Below are 6,392 nucleotides of genomic sequence, written 5' to 3'. Positions count from 1 at the left end.
AGTCGATGTCCTCACTCGTTGGAATCAGATCTGTCAGAATCCGAGCTGCTGGGACTAGACGTGCAGTTGTTTGTTTTCATATGCGCTGGTCAGCACGTGTGTGGGAAAGCAGACGATGCAGCAGTAGGTGCGTCACAACTTTTGTGGGCCCACGTGACCAAGCGAAGCAGTTGATCTTCCCCCTCTGTGACGTCACTGTACAACTCGGCGTTCCGAAACCGAAACCGAAAATCGTTCACCTAAAAATGCTATAATAAATTATTCACTGTGAATATATGAATCTTTGAGTGTGTATCATGCTTCCTGGAGCCATAAGAAACGTTTGCAACTAAGAACGCGCGAACCATAAATTTGGTGTCTCCACCCCTTTAACATACGTGCTGGAAGCCGCCGAATACTAAGTCCATCGCTCACTAGTTGGCGAGAAATTTGCGAAGTGGTAGAGGCTTTCTTTTTGTTAGATAAATGCTTAATGTGATTATTATTGGGGCCACGGCACCGCCACTGCGATCCCAAGCTCACCACTGATGTTTCTACAGGTCCTGCTGCTGATTTTGCTGGGCCGGCCGTGGACGATGCACAAGGCGGAATGGCTCAACGATACAAGCTCCCAGCTCGGCGTGTGTACGTCAACCGACTGCGGCCTATCAACATGTTTTTTTTTTGCCGCCGCGGTGGCTCAGTCGTTATGGTGCTCGGCTGCTGACCCAAAAGACGCGGGTTCGATACCGGCCGCGGCGGCTAGAATTTCTTTGAAGGAAAAATTCTAGAGGCCCGTGTAGTGTGCGATGTCAGTGCACGTTAAAGAACCCCAGGTGGTCGAAATTTCCGGAGCCCTCAACTACGGCGTCTCTCATAGCCTTAGTCGCTTTGGGACGTTAAACCCCATAAACCAAACTAAACCAATCAACAAGTTTTTTGCCTGCTTCACCTATTCTGGATGCTCCGCCACTTCTGGGCGCAGTGGTCGATTCCGTGTGGCAATGTGGGACTCTGACTGCTGATCGGGCGGTACAAAAGTGCGCGCCTTTCGACGCCCCTCTGGACCACGACACCGCCACTGCGATCCCACGCTCACCACTGATGTTTCTACAGGTTGGTTACTATGACGCTTATTCTTACCGTGACGATGACGTCTGTCTTTTAGCGGTGTCGTGGCCACCTCATGTTTTGAAAAGTTTCTTCGCTTGTGTATCCTATTTATGGTGTCTGCTAGTTTTGGGAGGCGATGTCGAGCTAAACCCGGGACCCATGACTAAGGCTCAAGAGGAAAAGCTGGACCTTGTGGCTGGTTCCATCTTACGCCTTGAAGCTAGCAATGTAGTCCTTCAAGAATCTGTCAACAAAGTGCTTCAGATTCACGCAGACTTAAAAATTGACTTAGAAAAACTTACAAAGCGTGCTCACGATTTAGAGCAGAAATTTGCAACCGCACCATCTGCTGAGTTCGTGTTGAACAGTGACAAGGGTCTCGCAATTGTACAGGAAAAAATTTACGACCTTGAAAATCGCTCTAGGCGATCCAATGTTCTATTTTACGGTATAGATGATCCAGAGAAGTCGGAAACTTGGGAGGAGTCTGAACGTCTCGTAAATGACTTTTGTAAAGAAAAACTTGGGCTTACTGTTGAATCTGTTTGCAGAGCGCAACGCGTGGGCCGCTTTTCTTCCGAGAAAAAGCGGCCTATCATGACCAAATTTTTTAATGAAAAGGAAGTTGACACTGTCATGAGCCGCGGCTATAAGTTAAAAAACATGAATTTAAGCATCTCGCGCGATTACTCCGAAGCCGTTCGCGAAAAGTGACGGAAGCTTCTCCAGTTTTCAAAATCTATTAAGAAAGATGGGGATAAAGTGCGACTCGTTTTCAACAAGCTCTTCGTTAACGATGATCTTTACATGTGGAACGCCACCGAAAGTCGAGCCATTCTTGTATCAGGGCGCGAGGATGGCGAATGACGTCTTCCCTCCGTTTCCTCAAATCTGAGTTCATCGACCACCTCACCTGTCAAATTACATTGTGGTAATGATAACGAATGGCTGTTTTTGTGCACCAACATTAGAAGTGTTGTAGCTAACGGTATTGCACTATCATCTTTCATCGATTCATGTCGAGCTTCTTAGTGGTACCAACTGAGACGTGGCTGGACGACATTATTCATGACGTCAACAACTTTACCAGTGCATGCAAGTTCAAATTTTTTCGCTGTGACAGACAATTGCGAAGTAGGGGCGATGTTCTCATCGCTATAAAGGAAGAATTAATTGCCACACTTATCGTTATCGATTCTTTCCTTGAATGTGTTTGGGTTTCTTTGAATGATGGTGCATTTCGTGTCATCATCGGCGTTTTCTACCGTCCGCCCGACATGTCTGGCGCGTTTTCAGATGAATACCATCGGGTGCTCAGTGAAATGTATGCCCGTTTTCCCAATTCCGCTGTTATTATATTTCGAGATTTTAATTTTCCAAAAATTAATTGCTCAACACTTTCCGTAGTGGACACCGATGCAGAAGCACATTTTTTTCTCAGCAGTTGCCTTGATTTTTCATTAACACAACTCATTAACCAACCAACACGATCAACTAAAGCCTCTTCCAATGTACTTGACTTAGTTCTCACAAACAAACCTGATATATTTTCAGGCATAACTCATGAGGAACGCATCTCTGACCACGATGTTATCACTGGGTACATTAAATTTCACGCTAGTAAAGAGATAACTACTAAAAAGAAAATAAGATGTTACGGCAAAGCCAATTTTGATGCAATTAATGCAGAATTATTAAAGTTTTCTGATAAATTTTTGCATGATTTCTGCTCTCATTCTATAGAGCAGAACTGGATCCTTTTTAAAATTGCCCTCAATGATCTCATCGACCAGTTCATTCCCATGTTAACCATTACCTGCGATATCAGTTCTCTTTGGTTTACCAACCGTCTTCGGCGGCTGAACAACAAAAAGAAAAAACTATACAGACAGGAAAAACTGAATAGTCTTGTGAGTTCACATGACAAATACAGAGCACGTGAAAAGTATTATAAGGCACTATTAAAATCTACTCGGCGCAACTTTTTTTCTCATGACTTGTCTTCCATGCTGAAAAATAATATTCGCAGTTTTTGGCGTGTGGTAAACCCAGTAATTCGACCTGACATCACTCCTACAGATTCTGTTGGTGTTTTCAGAGTGCGCTCAACTTTTTAACGATGCGTTTCTAACTCTGTTTACAGATGAATACATTACTTGCTTGCCTATATTAAGCGCATTAGTGGGACTAACCATGGACGAGATACTCATCAGCGAGCCTGGTGTTTTATCTCTACTAAACAATATTAAAGCATCTTCTAGCGCTGATCATATGGGCTTCTATAATAAAATTTTAAGGAATACATCACATAGCATTTGTTCCATGTTAACCGCATTATTTTCCCAGTCGCTATCAACTGGCACCATTCCTAACGACTGGCGCATAGCTAAGATAATACCCATTTTCAAATCAGGTGATCGTGCTTCTCCGCTTAACTATCGTCCTATCTCCTTAACAAGTACACTTTGTAAATTACTCGAGCATATTATACACACTCAGGTCATCAACTACCTTGAAGATCATAACATTATCTTCGATCATCAGCACGGTTTTCGCAAGGGCTACTCATGCGACACCCAACTTGCCGGTTTTATTAACGATATTCATGCACTGATTGACGCTGGTTTTCAAGTTGACGCAATATTTTTAGATTTTTCTAAAGCATTTGATCGCGTTCCACACGAAAGGTTGTTGCTTAAACTTTCCCAACTGAACATTCACCCTAATATTATTGCATGGATAGCAGATTTTCTCTCCTCTAGAATCCAGTTCACATCAGTTAACAACTCTAACTCAAGTTACGCTAATGTTACGTCTGGAGTTCCACAAGGCAGTGTACTGGGACCTTTACTTTTCCTCATCTATATTAATGAGTTACCCAATTGCGTGACGTCCAGAATCAGACTATTTGCTGACGATTGTGTGCTTTATCGATGTATAACCAGTAACACTGACAGCCAGCCACTGCAGTCTGATCTTGAAGCGATAAGCACATGGTGTTCTAATTGGTTAATGCCGTTAAATATTTCCAAAACTAAGCTCGTGTCTTTCACCAACAAGCCACTTATTCCTACCGCCTACTTTCTTGATAGCAATAGTGTAGAATTCACCACAAGTTACAAGTATCTTGGCATTAACCTTCAATTCTACTTATCATGGAATCATCATATTAATCTCACACTTGCCTCCGCTAACCGTACTTTCGGACTTCTTAAACATAATTTTAAAGAGGCTGCGACACATGTAAAAAAACTAGCGTGGAAAGAGAAGTTTATTTTGTTCGATGGCAACAAAAATACAAAACAAAACGGCTGAACTCAAAGGTCTGATCATACAAGCACATGCGCAGTGCCGCTGCACTGAGCAGGTCACTAGGGCAGTAATGAGGCCGACACTCGACCGCCGCGCAGGACGATGAAGTGTGTCAACCATTTGCGCAAAAACTCAGCCTCGCTCATTGACAGAGCGTCCACGCATGCTTGCTCAAAGAGGCGCGTGCGGAGGCGCTGCAACATTGGAAACATTGTTCTTTGCCCACGCTGCCGCCACAAAACGAACATGCCGACACACAAGAACATATTTTTAAACACTTCGGGTGAACTAGTGCGCGCTTCCAGGAGGGTTAAAAACATGCGTGACACTAGTATCCAAAAGGTGCGCGCAACTACACACTCAAAAATTGCGTGCTGCAAAGTTTCAAGGAGACCGCACTCCGGGTAACGGGCGGAGGGCGCCACGCCCCACGCCGCAAGGCGGTCTCTTGTGGGCAGGACCCGCCAGCCTCGCAGCCAGCCGAAGTCCCTGACACCTGAAGGAAGCGCAGCTGAGGTCAGTTGGCGCCAGCGTGCCCGTCTCGTTTTCTGGAGTTGTTCGCGGGTCAGCTCAGCGACCGTTAGTGCTTCACACATCCTGGAGGGCGGGGTTTCATCAACTTCCAGATTGGGCACGCTGGCAGGCAACGACGCCAATGTGCGACGCACGTGAACGAAAAATGCCGGCGGCTGCTCGGCTGCAGGGCCAACCACGCGTTGTGTAAACAACACGTTACGCGCTGTACCCAGAAAGTATGCGAGGAGTGTTCTCCCGGGATAGTCTGGGTTGCGTACAAGATCTCGATGTCCTCGCAAGGCGAGCACATTACACATGGTTCGGATGCAAGGTATACTGAACCCACCCATGTACGATGGAAGGCGCATGAACAACCGTGACACAAGTTCGGTTTTGCCCGCCCAAACGAAAGAGCCACAGGCCGAGGTTAGCCTGCGAGCAAACGTACGCGGCGGATTTGCGACGCGGGCGACAAAAAAACATGCGGCTAGGACTCTGGACTTCACTATATAGCTGCGCTCTGCTATTGAAAGGCGGAAAGTTGATGCCACCGAGAGGCGTTTCTCAGCATTCGGGCGGAGGTTAGTCCAGGTTTCGTGGGCTACTTCTCCGCTGGCGAGGAATGTTACTCCCCAGGACTTTCACTCCCTGCGCCCACTCCACCTCGCCCGCTAGGTTTGGTGTGAAGGTGCCAAACCTTAGCGCCTTGCTTTTCCCCCTGTTCAATAGGGCCCCGGATATCTTGCTGTACTCGAGAAACAGCCGCGAAAAAGCGGCGTAGCTATCCTCGTCCTTGAGGAAAAGCGACACGTCATCGGCGCTACTGGCGTACACCACATTAATCCGTCCGAAACTCGAATACGCGTCTGCCATTTGGGATCCTCATCAGAATTATATCATCAGTAAAATCGAAGCCCTGCGAAACCGTGTTGCGCGATTCATCTTTTCTGATTAGTCATGTTACACCAGCGTCACCTCATTGAAGACTAAAGCCGAGTTAGAAAACCTAGCACTGCGCCGAAAAATTTCCCGTTTATCACTTTTCCACAAGCTTTATCACCATCCTTCCCTTCATGATGAATTCTTTCAGCCACCGCCAGTTATCTTTTCACGTCGCGATCATCCTTACAAAGTTAAACGCATTAACTGCCTGTCATTCCATTATGCCTATTCTCTTTTACCAGGCACAATAACCGAATGGAACGTTTTGCCATCAGCAATTGCCACAGAATCTGATCTAAATAAATTCCAACACCTTATTCACTCCTGTTTCAACAACTAAAAACGTATTTTTTTCGGCGTTCTTTCTTCCGCCTTGTCTTCTTTTTATTTTATATTTTTTGTTTTGTACTTTAGCGCATTTTTCCACTGTCGTCTTTTTCTTTTTCTAGCGGTGCTGTTATTTATTCTCAAATTTTGCTGCTATGTGCATTGTTGCGACCCTTTCTGTGGATGGCTATTTATGATAAATA

The 6,392-nt window shown here is 45.5% G+C and overlaps 1 pseudogene; it reads left to right on the top strand.

The window, feature by feature from the left end:
* The first annotated feature begins 485 nt into the window (after window positions 1–485).
* On the top strand, window positions 486–1,959 carry LOC149333398 (uncharacterized; annotated as a pseudogene).
* The last annotated feature ends 4,433 nt before the right edge of the window (window positions 1,960–6,392 follow it).

This window comes from Amblyomma mixtum, chromosome 8, assembly GCF_055824585.1.
Source record: "Amblyomma mixtum isolate Tamu chromosome 8, ASM5582458v1, whole genome shotgun sequence".
Lineage (NCBI taxonomy): Eukaryota > Metazoa > Arthropoda > Arachnida > Ixodida > Ixodidae > Amblyomma > Amblyomma mixtum.
This window is presented reverse-complemented; position numbering and strand designations above follow the sequence as displayed.